At 35.4% G+C, this 16,768-nt stretch overlaps 1 pseudogene; it reads left to right on the top strand.

Annotated features, from left to right (window-relative positions):
* The first annotated feature begins 10,579 nt into the window (after nt 1–10,579).
* On the top strand, nt 10,580–14,702 carry LOC100724909 (olfactory receptor 52Z1P-like; annotated as a pseudogene).
* The last annotated feature ends 2,066 nt before the right edge of the window (nt 14,703–16,768 follow it).

The raw sequence follows: 16,768 nt of genomic DNA, 5'->3' as shown, positions 1-16,768 counted from the left end.
AATCCCTCTGACATTTTTTTAAAAAATTTTTTTAAGTGTTAACAAAATCAAACACCTATTTTTCAGTCTGAGTTTTCTCTTATACAGTAGCAATATCAACAATAATATCTTTGACTGCATCAAAAAAAGTCCATGCCTGGATATGTTGACCTTATTTTAAACTTTCTACCATGTATTCATGTTTTAGGACAGCACATGGTGCCCATCAGTGGGCGTAATTTTTCTGTATCAGTTATATATGTCTGTATTAGTGAAAAATAAATTTAAATATTTTATGAACCAAAAGAACAGATTAACTTATTTGGCTACTTTAAAGAAGTTAAAATGTAAAAATAAAGATTTTTGATTTTTAATGACTCACTTGTTAATTTCTAGACTGAAATAATTCTATCTTACACAACATAGTTCTTATGGTATGTTAAATGCAAATGATTTTTTGCTTGAATTCAATATAATGTTCTGTGTTTAAAATATCTCACTTATTCAGAAAAAAATAGGTATTTTAATCTCATTCATAGAACATCAAAAGATATAAACATTCCCTATCTTCTCAGGAATTTATTTCCCTATGTAACAAGGAAAACCATTGTTTTCCATATATTAAATTGTAGTTGTTTTTAAAACATTTGTTCTCTAATAAACAACATTTTTATTGGCAAGCAAATTAGAGTATCTTTATAGCAAAAAAAATATTTTGCCACTGTTAATTGATACTATATACGTCACCTATCTTTCTATAAATTCTAGGGTAAATAGTCAAATTTTCAAATAAATGAGAAGGTTGAAAAAAATTTCAGGGCTTGCACTGGACATAGAACAGAGAAAAAGTATTTAGAGTGAAAATTTGGGCAAGAATTTCAGGTTCTCCTTACCCACCAACTTTATCACCTTTCTGTTCATCACCATCACTGCTATTTGTCATCATGGACACTGTGTCTGCCATGCTTACCTTTTCCCCAATAATGATTGCTTGATTCATTTTCTATGCTGACTCTTGGATAGGAAACTCTTTATAAAGAATTGTTAGAAATTGTTTTGATGGAAACTATTTTTAAAATCACAATCTTATTAAGATCTAAAAATAGCATCTGACCAATGTTTCTTCTGGATTCCCCATGAAAGTGTGAAAGCTGCTCCAAGCAGTGGATTCTGAGGGAATAATTTTACAGGGAATGATGAGATAGTATTGATGAATTTATAGTAAAAGTATGTTAAAATGATTTAGAAGTAATAATGTTTATTTTCATGACTTTCATTTTTTAAAAAATATTGACTATTATATGCTTGCAATGCACAGTGAACATGTTTCTTTTGGAGTACAGGTTCATGTTTTATCTCCCTTCTTTTCACATTTGTGTCTCCTCCTCTTCTCTCTCATTCCTAGATGTGTTTGCCAGTCCACATAATCTCTGTTTCCTATCATCTATTTTACTGTTTTATTTTATTTTATTTTATTTTTAAATTTTTTTTAATTTAAGAGGAAAAAGAGAAAAACACAAAACAAAACAAAGCAGTGTAAGGTTACACATAATACAGAACTACAAAAAAAAACCATAACAGTAAGAAATCACCTGTTAATAGATTACATATTATCATCTTGGAAATAGTTGCTCAAATCACAGTATCAAAGAATACAAAGTAGACATTCAAACAGAGAGACTGCAAACAGCTGTGTTCAATGATCCAAAAACATTAATATAGTCAGCTATTTAACACCCCTAAACACACTTGCTGTTATATCCATTAGAGCTCTTTTTTTTTTCCTCCCTCTCTTTTTTACAAAAAAATTTACACATTTTGGATTTTATTACTCCTTAGTTCTTATTACTTTTTTTTGGGGGGGGGAGAATAAAGTCAAATATGGCAAAACAAAGCTGTAAGTCAAAACCAAGGATAGACATAGCACATGATGTAGAACAGAGTACAAGGTTATTAACAATGGTTATCAACGTTGTCTCTTGTTTCCTTAAAAGGAATTGTCTATCTCATTAGACATTATAAAGTTGGACAAAACAGCGGAGAACAAGACCAATAAAACTTAGGCATTGTGCACATTACAGGACTTCCAAAGGAGACAATAGTCAAACCAGAATGGGCATCTTTGTGAATCTTATTGCCTTCAAATTAGTTGCCTATACCCTCAGAATTGCTAATATCGCACAGAATGGAACAGAGTCTAATCAGTCAAAACAAGATCATGGGAGTATTACAGGACTTCAAAACAAGTTAATAGGAGATCAAAAAGAGTTACTATTATATATCCTAATTTTTTTCTAACTTAGACTGATATATCCTGCAAAACTATCATTTAAAATAGATGGTGAAATACGATACTTCCACGACAAAGAACAGCTGAAGAACTTCATGAACACCAAACCAACCCTGCAAAAAATATTGAAAGACAGTTTAGATACACAAAGGAAAAAACCACTAAGCAAAGCAAATAATTAAACAGAACAGAAAGATAAAGATGCAACAGCAGAGAGATAAGATTCCTACAATTAACCAACATTTAACAGTAATAACCATTAATGTAAATGGTCTCAATGCACCAACCAAAAGAAACAGACTAGCAGAATGGATCAAGAAACAAAATCCAACCATATGCTGTTTACAGGAAACCCATCTAACCCAGAAGGATACTCACAGACTGAAAGTCAAAGGATGGAAAACAATTCTTCATGCAGCAGGAATCCAAAAAAAGGCAGGAGTAGCCATTCTGTTTGCAGACAACGTGAACTTTAAACCAACAATGACCATAAAGGATAAAGAAGGTCACTACATACTCGAAAGGGGAAAACTCCAAGAGGAAAAGATAACTATCTTAAATACATACGAACCAAACTCCAGAGCGCCCAGTTATATAAAACAATTATTAACAGAAATGAAAACTCAAATTATCAGTAACACAATTGTAACAGGAGACCTTAATACGCCATTGACACCAAGGGACAGATCGACCAGACAGAAAATGAGTAAAGAAATAACAGAACTGAATCATACCTGTGAACAAATGGGTTTGATAGACATATACAGAATGTTCCACCCAACAACATCAGAATACACATTCTTCTCAGCAGTACATGGATCATTTTCGAAAATAGACCATATATTAGCTCATAGAACATATTTAAATAAGTGCAAAAGAGCTGAAATCATCCCTTGCATGTTATCGGATCACAGCGCTCTGAAATTAGAAATTAACGATAAAAGATACTGCAAAAATACCACAAACACATGGAAACTGAATAACACACTCTTGAGTAATCAGTGGGTCACAGAAGAAAGTAAAGAAGAAATCAAACAATACCTAAAAGAAAATGAAAATGCAGATACAACTTACCGGAATCTGTGGGATGCAATGAAAGCTGTCCTGAGAGGAAAATTTATTGCACTGAGTTCCCACATCAGGAAAACAGAACGAATACAAATAAATAACTTGATGCTACACCTCAAACATCTAGAAAAAGAAGAGCAAGTCAAGCCCAAAGCCAAAAGAAGAGAGGAAATTATTAAAATCCGAGCAGAAATCAATGCAATAGAGACTAAGAAAACAATCCAAAGGATCAACAAATCAAAGAGTTGGTTCTTTGAAAGAATAAATAAAGTCGATAAGCCCCTAGCCAACGTTATTAAAAAAAGGGAAGAAAAAGCTCAAATTCATGCAATAAGAAATGAAAAAGGAGAAGTCACTACAGACCCAATAGAAATACAGAAGATCATCAACACCTATTTCGAAAACCTCTACTCTCAAAAGTTTGATAACATAGAAGAAATAGACAGATTCTTAGAAGCATATGAAGTGCCAAAGCTAGATCAAGAGGATGTAAAATTGTTGAATAACCCAATCTCGGTTACTGAAATTGAAAATGTAATTAAGTCCTTACCCACCAAGAAGAGCCCAGGCCCAGATGGATTCACTGCAGAATTCTACAAGAAATACAAAGAAGACCTAATGCCGACACTCCTCAAACTATTCAATGAAATTGAAAGGGAAGCAATCCTTCCTAAGTCATTCCTGGAAGCAAATATCACTCTAGTACCAAAACCTGAGAAAGACCCAACTAAAAAAGAGAACTATAGACCGATCTCCCTAATGAACACAGATGCAAAAATCCTCAATAAAATATTGGCAAATAGGATCCAGCAAATCATCAAGAAGATTATACACCATGACCAAGTGGGATTCATCCCAGGAATGCAAGGATGGTTCAACATACACAAATCAATAAATGTAATCCACCATATCATTTTACTCTTTTAAATTAATCATTTGTTTCACTGTTTTAACTATCTATTTTACTATTTTTTTTACTTCTGTAATTGCTTATACTTTGGGTTTCTCAAATAAGAGAAACTGTGTCACTGGCTTTCCAGTTCTGATTAATTGCATTTAGCATTACAAACTTAAAGTGCATCTGTTTTTCTAAAAATGATTCAAATTTGTCCCTTTTATGACTGAGAAGTATCCCAACATGTATGTGTTTTACATTTTCTGTATCCTTTTTTCTGGTGATGGGAATATAGGATGATTCCTTGATTTAACCATTATGGGTTGTGCTGCTATAAACAACGTGTGTGCATGCACAATTGCAATATGATATATTTAACTCTTTTCACTTTCCTGAGGTTTTAATGAAAAGTCATCTGAAACTGTGCAAAGTAAGACATAATTTGCATATTTACAAATAAACAATAGGCCTGATGATTTGCAAGTCAATAATCCTGATAGAGAAACTGATTCAGATTCATATAAAGAATTAGGTCCGAAAGAATGGGAAGCGTTAGAGCGTGAAGCCTCCCAATATGAGCATCAACATGAGGCTTTCATGCTTCAAGATCAGGCAAACCCACAATGTAAAGACCCAATGGAGGGCCTAGAACACTTGATTGAAACATTTAAAAAAAGAATTGCCTGATATGGCTAAGCAGATTCAAAAGTTATCTGGGGTTAATTTAAGGGATCAACAGCATAAAAGTTGTAGTATTCTTCATTGATAAGGCCTTTGTTTGATCGATATGAAACTTCTACTACACCTCTTGTTGCTGGAGTAGGATTTAGACCAATGCCTTTATTGCCCCCACCTGTGCCTATACGTCCGGTTGCACCTTTAGTGATATCCCCCTTACAACGTGCACTTCAAGAAGCTAGAAAGCAAGGTGAAAATTTAGAGGGATTTCAAGTTTACCCAGTAGTAAGGAGAGTTACTCCACAAGGACAATCATACAATGAACATGAGGGGCTTCCTTTTAAAACAATTAAAGAATTAAAAATGGCAGCTACACAATACAGAGCTACTGCTCCTTTTACTATGTCTATTTTGAATCAGTAGTGAGCCAGACTTTGATGCCTCAAAATTGGAAGCTTTTAGCTTTTTTATACTAAATGGGGGAGATTATCTTCTTTGGCTATCAGAATATGAAGAGACTACCATGGGATATGCATTAGATGATCATGCTATTGCTGATGGAATTTCTATGGATCATCTTTAAGGGAAAGGGGCTTTTGTGGCCCTCAGTGCTCAATTAAATTACCCTGGCTATCCCTGGCTATCATGGCTATCATGATCCAAGAAGGGAGAGATAGGCAAGATTAAGCAAGGCCCTGCTGAGCTGTTCCAGGACTTTGTCTGTTGCTTCCTTCAGGCTGCAGGACAATTAATACATGATCAACAAACCAGCAATGTATTAGTAAAAGAATTGGCCTTTGAAAATGCCAATACAGTCCGCCAAGCAGCTCTTCGACCCTGGAAGGGATGGGGCACCTTAAATGATTACATCAGACTTTGTGCAGACATAGGAGCAGGATATATTCAAGGATTGTCTACGGCAGCTGCTTTGAAGAGACAAACCCTGCAAGAATGTTTGGCAATACAACATAGCAAATACAAAAAATGTGTCCCTAGCCCTCCAGGAAGTTGTTATAATTGTGGAAAAGTGGGGCATATTGCCAAACAATGCTCTGATTCTCCAAAAGGAGATAATAATGCAAATAATAAGGTTAAAATTGATAAAAAGCTGAAAGCCCCAGGGTTCTGTCCACGCTATAAGAGAGGAGATCAGTGGGCTAATGAATGTTATTCTAAAAGAGATAAAGAAGGCAATTTACTACCATCCCAGCAGGGAAACTCCAAGAGGGGCCAGGCCCAGGCCCTTCTGGGCAATTCAACCCAGAAACAATCCATTTCAGACCTCTCCAGAGCAACTCCAGGAAGCGCAGGATTGGACCTCAGTTCCACCACCCACATCATATTAACCCCAGAGCTAGGAGTCCATCTCATACCTACCAGTATTTATGGCCTGTTACCTCCAAACACTTGGGGGCTATTACTAGGGAGAAGTGGGCTTACTTTAAAAGGACTTATAGTACTTCCAGGAGTGATAGATCAAGATTATGAGGGAGAAATTAAAGTTATGGCTAAAACTGATACAGTAGTCATTAATATACCTCCGGGTACCCATATAGCACAGTTATTATTGTTGCCCCTTTTCAAAACAAAACAAAACAAAAATGCTTAGGAAAAAATGAGGCACCCAAGGGTTTGGCTCCTCTGATGCTTTTCTTATTAGACAAATACAAGATGAAAGGCCAGAATGCTTACTAAAAATACAGGGAAAAACCTTTCTTGGAATAATGGATACGGGGGCTGATGTTTTTGTTATAGGACAACAAGATTGGCCTTCATCCTGGCCCTTGGATCTTGCCCCTGCCATTCTCCAAGGAATCAGGCAAGCCTCCGCTCCTTTTAAATCCTCTTCTATATTATCCTGGATTGATTTGGAGGGACATACTGGAGAATTCCAACCATATGTTTTACCTAATTTTCCCCTAAATTTGTGGGGACGAGACATACTAAGCCAAATGGGAGTGTACTTGTGGAGTCCAAGTCCCACTGTGACCAAACAGATGTTGTAAATGGGCCAATTGCCATTTGCAGGCATGGGAAAAAATGATCAAGGTACCAAAGACCCTTTATCCATCCCACAAAAGGTTAATAAACAGGGCTTGGGTTTTTCTTAGTGGCCTCTGATCATCCTGCTATCCATGCTGATAAAATTAATTGGAAATCTGATACACCAGTCTGGGTAGATCAGTGGCCCATATGCCTGAGCCTAAACTCCAAGCCACCAGGCAATTAGTGCAGGAACAGTTAGTCTGTGGTCATATCCGACCTCCCTCCTCCCCCTGGAATTTGCCTATATTTGTAATAAAAAAGAAATCAGGAAAATGGAGGTTATTACAAGACCTTAAAAAGTTAATGATACTATGTTTCCTATGGGGGCTCTTCAGCCTGGACTTCCGTCACCTATGGCAATACCTCTGTCACATCATCAAATTGTTCTTGATTTGAAAGATTGCTTTTATACTATCCCTCTCCACCTGAGGATTGCAAGAGGATTTCTTTTAGTATTCCTTCCTGTAATTTGTCCTCACCTCTGGAAAGATGAGTGGATTGTGTTACCTCAAGGAATGGCTAATAGCCCCACCTTGTGTCAAAAGTTTGTACATGCATCCATTGCCAATACCAGATCTAAATTTGCCTCTGCCACCATTATTCATTATATGGATGATATTTTAATAGCTCATCAAGATTCTGAGATGCTTTTGCAAGTATATGCCTCTCTTCATCAGGATTTAACAAATAATGGGCTGGTCATCGCACCTGAGAAGGTCCAAGCTTCACCTCCTTTCTCTTATCTAGGTTTTCACTTATATCCACAGCATTTTTCTCCTCAATGATTGTCTGTTAATACTTCTCACTTGCGTACATTACATGATTTTCAAAAACTCTTAGGCAAAATTAATTGGATCCAGCCATCTCTAAAGTTAACTACTCAAGACCTCCACCCATTGTTTTCCTTATTAGCTGGAGAGTCTGACCCAAGTTCACCCTGCCAAATGACAGCAGAAGTTCGCAAAGCTCTTGAACTGGTTAATAAGGCTCTTCAAAGTGCGCAGCTTCATTATTGTGATTATTCCACTCCCTGGTCTCTTATCATCATACCCACATCCTTTTCCACTACAGGTATGCTATATCAACAGGGAGTTCTCTCATGGATTCATGGTTCGCATTCCCCGTAAAGGGCTCTCCCTGCTTACGCCTCTTTTGTCACAGAAATGATTATGCAAGGAAGAAAACTGTCTATAATGCATTTAGGAAGAGACCTTCACTCTATTATAATCCCTTATACGTCTGAACAGCTTGAATGGTTGCTTAATATGACTGGTTATTTTCCTCTATCTCTAGCATCCTATACCAGTCAAATCCAACATCATTATCCCAAGGATAAAATTCTTCAATTTGCCTCTAAAGTTACCTACTCATTTCCTCAAATCATACACATGAAACCTCTTGTTATTGCTATTACTTTATTTTCAGATGGAAGCTCCAATGGAAAAGCTACTTTAGTATCCCCAAATCAAACTTATGTATGGCAATTGAGGAGTACTTCAGCTCAGGAGACTGAACTTTATGCTGTTCATCAGGCTTTTATTCTTTTTGTTGATGTTCCCTTTAATTTGTTTTCAGGCAGCCAATATGTAGTACAAGCCTTGTCTGTTTTAGAATGGGTACCTGTTATCAACACTGCTAATATCCTTGTTGCACAGTTATTTGGTCTCATTCAATCATTTTTACATTCTTGATCTGCACCTTGTTTTGTAGGACATATTCACAGTCACTCTAATCTCCCAGGCACTCTGACTCATGGAAATGCAATTGCAGATCAAGCCACGCATATTGGACTGTCTGCTGTTTCGCAAGCACAACAGTCACATGCTCTTCATCACCAAGCTGCATAGGTTTTATGCTATCAATATGGTATAACATGGCAGCAAGCACGAGAAATTGTTAAAAACTGTCCCTCATGTGCGCCTCCTCTTCCAGTACCTCATTTTGGAGTCAACCCTCGAGGACTCCATCCAAACGACATCTGGCAGATGGGTGTCACTTTGGATGGATTATCCTTTTTTTTTGGGTCATTAAAATACCTACATGTAACCATAGACACCTTTTCTCATTACATGTTTTGTTTCACCTATGACTGGAGAAACTGCCACCCATGTAATACAACACCTACTATATTGTTTCTCTATCCTGGGCATTCCTTGATCCATTAAAAGTGATAATGGCCCAGCATATTTTAGTAAACCCTTTGCCAAATTCTGTCAGACTTTCCATATTAAACATGTTACTGGATTATCTTATAACCATCAAGGACAAGGAATTGTTGAACATGCTCATCTCTCACTAAAAAATTAACTAACCTTTTAAATTGGGCCAAAGGATTTGTTGGGATGTTAATGACTGGAATTGCTGCACTTATTACTTTAATAGTCTCCACTGCAATGTCTGCAATATCTCTTACGGAAAGTGTGCAAACTGCATCCTATGTCAATGAATTATCCCATAATGTTTCTTTGGTTTTGAAAATACAGGAAACTTGGGATAGCCTGATCGAACAAAAATTAAATGCTCTACAAGATACAGTAATAACCTTAGGAGACCAATTATATGCTTTGCAAGTACAATCTTCTTTGAAATGTCATGCCTTATACAAACATATTTGTGTTACTTCATATAGATATAATGAAAGTGATGTACCTTAGGATAGAGTGAAAAATCATTTGCTAGGAATATGGCATAATTCCAATACTTCTCTAGATTTGCTTAAGCTTCATAAAACTATCCAGGATATAACAAATGCACCAGCAATAAAAGTTGACGTAGCAAAAGAAACTGAGCAAATATTCAACGCATTAACCAGCCATTTCCCAAGCCTCAGGGGCATTTCGCATTTTATCATTCTAGCTGGTATTGGAGCTCTAGCATTTATTGTCATGATAACAATTTTTTCCATATTTTGTGAGAATTGTTGTTGGGCAGATGAGAAATGTGCGTTTGGACTTGAAACGTTTTAAGGTAGAATGAACTGCTAATGAAATTCCCATGCGACGCTTTGTCTAAGAAATAAGGGGGATATATATTAGCATATTTCCCTTTTCTTTTGATTCCAGAAGCATTCTATTACCTACATCTATAATGATCTGTTTTTTTTTTTTTTTAGTAGTGTGGATATCTGTAAACACAAAGAACTACACCAATTTTCCCTAAATGTTATTGTAAATCTTAAAATTCTAAGGTTTTCCTTAGTTGTTGATAATTTTTCTTAAAATATTTGATTAAATGAGGATGATTTCAAATGTGGTCCCATCATGGGACCACACTGCCTGTCAACAGCAGAAATGATCTTTTCTAGCTTCCTGGTCACAAGTGTCGCAGGGCTGGAAGCTGCACATGTTGGGATCTCCATATGTTTCTGTGCCATGTTCCTCATTACCTTGGAGGGCAATGTGACCATCATGACAGTTGTGTGGAGGGAGCACAGCCTCCATGTGCCCATGTACCTCTTCCTGGTCATGCTAGCTGCCTCTGCCCTGGGTCTGTCCCTCGTCACCATCCCCACCATGCTGCATATCTTCCAGCTGGGTGCTCCAGAGCTGACCTTCCCTCCTTGCTTCACCCAGATGTTCTTCATTCACACCTTCTAGGATGTTGAGTCTGCTGTTATTCTGGCCATGGCCTTTGACTGCTATGTGGCCATTTCTCAGCCACTGCCCTACTCCACCCTCCTGACTCACAGTGGTCTCCAAGGTAACTGTGGTTATTCTTTTGCAAACCTTGGCCGGAAAGGTGCCTCATTCTCTTGAAAGGGCTGTTCTTCTGACTCTCCAATGTACTTTCTCAGTCTTACTATCTGCATTCTCACAACTTTATGACCAAGACATGGGAACCATCTCAATAAAAATTAATTCATTTAAATATAATTGTCAGGATCAACTAAGGCCTCTTAGAATTCTGAAGTTAAAATTTATATAATATACAATGTAACAAGTGAATAATGTAAGATATAGATGTTAGCTAAAATTAGAGTGTCATAAGTGGACTCATTGTTTATAACCATGTATCATATTAACATAAAATATTCATGATAGAGAAAAGAAAAGTGATAGTAAGGGGATATGTGCAAATTAAATACTTCAGATTTACTTTTTTCTGTAAACCTAAAGTTGCTCAGTACCGAACAATGTACTATTTATAAACCTGAAAACATCACACTAAAAAAGATATTGAATAAGTTGTTAACAATGTTTCTTCAAGAACTTAGATAGGAGATATCCATGTTCTATATGTATAAAGTGTGAAATCTTTATTTGTTAAGTTTTTCTGTAAAGAATAAATATTGATCTTGCAAAATCATGCAGACAGATAACTCTGCGATTAGGCTTAGGATGGAAATTTAACAAATGCAATTCAGAACTAAAGAATATCATTTCACAAGTATGAAAGGCAAGACAATAATCTAATCCAAATACTAATTGTGAGGTCTCAGGTATAAAAGTAATTACTCAGCATTAAAAATTCTCAAAAGACTTCTCATCCAGTGGTTAGAACGACCATCCCTGGAGGTTCTTATAAATATTCATGCACAGCGGAGGTCAATATATACACATATTTTTTCTGAATTCTTTTGTGCTAATCATGACTGTTGTATCTACTTCTTATAAATATTACTATAGGAAAAGGTAAGAAGAAAATCAAGATCTATGTTTTATGCCACAACTAGTGCTTTATAAAAATGCACACAAAAGGTAGGTTAGAATAATTTAGTGCTTAAAATTGAAGAGTCTATATTAGCATCTCTATTTTAAAACAAAATTTTATACTGTGATATGGCCTTGATAAGTAAATAAATTAGGATTTGAGTGCTCCGTGTAAAGCTCAGATAGTAAGAATTATGGAATATGTAGTTGTGAACCTTAAATTTGACAATATATGCAAAATACATGGGAAAAGGAAGTTTTAGGGTAATATTTACATCGCAAGCAATGGTAAATATTTTCAAATATTATTATTGCTTCCTATTTCTGCAATATTGGCAATTCTCATGAAGATATATGATAGCTTGTTTTTAAATTAGGTAATATTTAAGTACATGCTGTCTTCTATGGGATTATATTGCTGGAAGACAACCATATATATGAAGCAAATTCTGTCTTAAATGGCAATCATAATTATAGTTATACCACTGTTTTTAATGTCATTCAAACAATTATCTCTCTTTTGCTTTTTATTAAAAGCCAAACAGTGATCCTATCTGTTGCCCATTAGTTTAGAATTTTTGCATTTTCCTCATCTATGTTAAGGCAGAAGAGGATAATATATATGGGAGAATAAAATATAGAATATGCATTGATAATGTGATAATCTACTCTAGATCTTTCTAAAGAAAGGAAATTTTTGATTAACATAGGGGCAGATAAGTATTTTTAGAAACAGAGTAATTTTCTGTCAGCTTGGTGGTACCACATGGAAAGTGGGCTGCTGCAGATCTCAGATCTTGGAACATCATTTAAGGACAATCCACTGTGTCCAGAACTGAGGCTTCCCACAAGCAGTTAAAAATGTTGATAAATATTTATTTTGTCTTTGCTAAAATTAAAATTAGCAATTTTAATTGCCAGCTTGATCAATTAAGTCAATATTTCATAGGATGGAAAATATACTTTTATATTTGAGGTATTTTGTACAAAGCATGTTGTAGTATACATAGCTTGGTCACTTAAACATAGACACTGGGAAGTAAGGAGACAGGTCTTTCTCAGAGGGAAAAGCAAAAGACAAATAGAGGAGGAAGGAAGGAAAGGGAAAAGGGAAGAAAGGAAGTTAAGGTGGATTATGTATGCACCAATTCTCAACAACGAATGTTAACATTATGTACTAATATAAAAATAAAGAAGAATTTTTACAATGAAAAAATTGTGAAAATTGAGTCTAGCTGTCATGTTAATAGAAAAGAAAATGACAACCCCTGTGCTGTGTAAAACACTATACTGATGTGAGATAGTGAATAATTGTGGTCCTTGACTTTTTCAACTTTTTTCTTATTTGAATGAGAATGTAGTTTACTTTGAATTTTTGTTTGTGTTGAAGACTCCATGTTAGAATTCTCGTGAGTTAGTCTTATTAGGGTATGAATGATATTATAACATTTTAAATTTAATTTGTTTTTATTTTTTATGACATTTTAAATTTAATGATAACTTCATTATGATTTTCAAGGGTGTAGATGACTAACATACGTCGGGGTTTTGTTTGTGATATGAAATTAATCCATCAGAATACATTTCAGATCCTTAGTTTGGGAAACAGGAATTGGGAACATTATTTCCAGTTATATATCACAATAACATCAAACACTTCTCTCATTTAGTTTTTCCACAGCTTAAAAAATTTTTCTCCAGTGTTTTATTAAGTATAATGATGAGAGAAGTAAAGTTTTACTTTTTCCATTATGGTGATAAAAGGCAAAACACATACACATACAACAACTGAAAATTTAAAAGATACATTCACGAGTTACATTGGTAAAACAACTGACATTATAAAAAAAAAGCAAAGAATTCAACTGTTTATTTTTCTAACATGATTTTTTTTTGAAAAAAAAGGAAACGGTGTTTCATAAAAAGCAATTTACTATAAAACATTTTTATTTAATAATGTGTCTCAGACACTGTCATTCATGAAATTCATTACCTCCATGCCATCAAATCAAAAGAAATGATTAGGGCTTGGCAAATATGTCTGTACTATTGTTTATTCTAGAAGTTATGTCTCTGTTCTCCATGCAGTAGACTCCAGCCAGCTCTCTGTCACAGCAAGCAACTATACATCTATTCAGTTCACTTACTTTCTTCTGACTGGTGTCCCAGGATTAGAAGATTTCCAAATTTGGATCTTCATCCCTTTCAGCTTCATGTACCTGTTGGCTGTGACAGGCGTTGGCTTTGCTTTGGTGGTGGTGACCTGTGACAAGAGCCTCCACGAACCCATGTATCTCTTTCTGACCATGCTGGCACTCAACGATGTCCTCCTTTGTACCGTCACAGTGCCCAAAATGTTTGATATTTTCTGGCAGGGTCCTTCTCTATCAGTATTTCCAGCCTGCCTCACACAGATATTTTTTGTTCATCCTCTGTTCCTCTCTGAATCTGCTGTTTTACTGGCCATGGCTTTTGACCCTATGTGGCCATCTCTGCACCACTCCATTATGCAGCTCTGCTGACAGGTTCATTCATTGACAAGGTAGGCTTAGTGCTGGTGGCTCGGGGTATGGCTGTTGTCACTCCTGGTGTCCTCTCATTCTTTGTCTGCACTTCTGTGGGAGTGACATCATCCACCACACCTAGTATGAGAACATGGACATTGCCAAACTGGCCTGTAATAGTATCACTCTGAACAGTGTTTATGGGCTCACTGCTGCCCTGCTCACTACAGGGCTGGACTTTGTCTTTATCACGCTTTCCTACTGGTTAATCTTAAGAACAGTCTTCCAACTACCTTCTAGGGAGGCTCAGACAAAAGGCTTTGGAACCTGTGGAGCTCATTTATGTGTCATCTTGATATTCTACACTCTGGCTTCCTTCTCCTTCTTTACCCATCGCTTTGGGCATCACGTACCCCAGGTACATCCTTATTCTCCTGGCCAACCTCTATTTACTGGTACCACCTACAATGAATTTCATTATTTATGGAATAAAAACCAAAGAAATAAGTATGGGAGTTCAGGGGTTTGTTAGCCAACCAAAACAATCCAGGAACAATGAAGCATCAAGGAACAAAGGAATCCAAGATGGATGATCAGATTCAAATGTCAAGTCTGAATCAATCTGGGCAAATCTATCCAAGAACTCCTAACCACTGAATAGAGCATAGAATATTCATATTCCCAAACACTGCCTTACTGATATGGGTACACAAGGTGATAACAGGAAATTTAGGCACCATCAAGGAGTCTACCAATATATTAAAATAGTGAAATCAGGGAACAAAGCAAAGGACTGAAGTTCTGTTTTGCATCAGACCTGCCTCTTCTAATGTCGTTTCCATGGCAAGGATAAGGGATAAAATTAAAATTTGGTAGTGCCAGGTATTAATTGTGTTTTCAAATCTGACTGTTCCAGCAAGACCTAGAAACACTAATAAGCAACCAATAGTTGCTAAAAAGACAAATATTTAATTAATCAATAATAAATAATTTCAAATAGGAATTATGATATGTACTTATGTTTGAAACCTATAGGTAAAAATCTATTCCTTTTTTCTAAACAAACACACTTTCTTTTGGTGTTCAGAAAATATTTATTTATCTTCCTTATTATTTTTTCATAATAAAGAAATTTTCATTGCCACATGCTAAACATTCACTTTTGTTTGATAAAGTACATAAAAACTGGTTATTTTATGGAAACATCCTGAGTTATATTGTGACATCTATGCATAAGATAAGATTTAGGAAGGACAGAAGCCGGGCTGCTTTTCTCTCAACTGAATGACAGCATCACTGAAAGAGGTGACATCGTTTGTCTCAGCTGCTTTTATTTCTGTGATAATAAGTGTGTTAGCTTCAGATTGGTTCAGATTGTTATGCTGGATAAATCCCTTATATTCTTTCATATTCCAATTTAAAGGATTACAACGGTGTTGGAGACATCTTTGAGAAGAATAATGGAAAATGTTTGAGACTTTGTTCCCTGTATTCATCTGACTTTTGTATATAAACTAGTTTTTTCTAGTTTGGCTTTTGCTACCCTCACCTTCCTTGCTAACTGCAGCTGTGGAACCAGGGTCCTACTTTATAATCTACAAACCTAACAGCCACAACCCCTTCAACACAGTCAATTCCTTCACTACATATATCTCTTGTTTACAAAAATAGCTGAAATATATCCCAGCCATACTGACAAGATAAAAGTGCATAAATAATATAATATTAACCTACATATTCTCAGCAGAATTGAGTGTTATGGAAAAAATTATGTGTCATCCTATTTATAAATTTATATAATTCTTTGTACATTGTATGTAATCAGGTAGCTTTCCACAGATTTTGAAAATAAATTTCCTTGACGTTTATGTCATTTTATTGAATGATTGTGTGGCAAGTGAAACTATTAAGTGTTTTACAATAGTGCTTTTTATAGAAGGAATGGCCAAATATTTAGATGGTGAAATGGATAATGCTATTACAGTTTCCTTCATTGTGTTTTCCAAAAAAATATCTTTTCCTGTATGAAGACGGTCTTCACATTACACAAAGGGTGACACTGAACATTGTGAAAACAAACTCCTGATATTTTTGCCTAAGGAGAATTTGTAATACAAAATTAATAAGTACTATCTGAGATGATGGATAAGTCACATATTCTGCAGAAATGCAGAGAATACTTTCAGGAGACAAATATAAACTCATGTAATTGTTTAACAGTGTAATGTTATGAAAACATCTCTTAGTTTATCAATCCATAATCAAATGTGATAGATACTTTAATTGTATTGTTGCAATTCTGGCCAAGAAGCAGAGTTTCCTGCGCTAGTCCTGAGTATTTAACAAAGATATGGACTCCACAGCTTATTAAGTTCTAAAAGCAAGACATAGTTTATTTTCTCCATTGATAGTAACAGAATCTTGCCATTGATTTACTTATTACTTCACATATTGAATCACTCTCCTCTTTACAAAATGCATTAGTAGGAAGGAGCATCTTAATTTTTAGAACATGTATTTTCCACATGTTTTTGATGAGTTATGCTTTATGAATAAAGCATAATTCTAACAATGAATTATAAGGTAAAGGCGAGTAAACTATAATTCATAAACAAATGTATTTCATATTTATAACTACTAAAATAGTTTAATAGATTTA

This window comes from Cavia porcellus, unplaced genomic scaffold (assembly GCF_034190915.1).
Source record: "Cavia porcellus strain 051 isolate PalLab524CR breed Dunkin Hartley unplaced genomic scaffold, mCavPor4.1 scaffold_9, whole genome shotgun sequence".
NCBI classification, from domain to species: Eukaryota; Metazoa; Chordata; class Mammalia; order Rodentia; family Caviidae; genus Cavia; species Cavia porcellus.
Note: the sequence above shows the minus strand (reverse complement) of the source record. Positions and strands in the feature narration are given on the sequence as shown.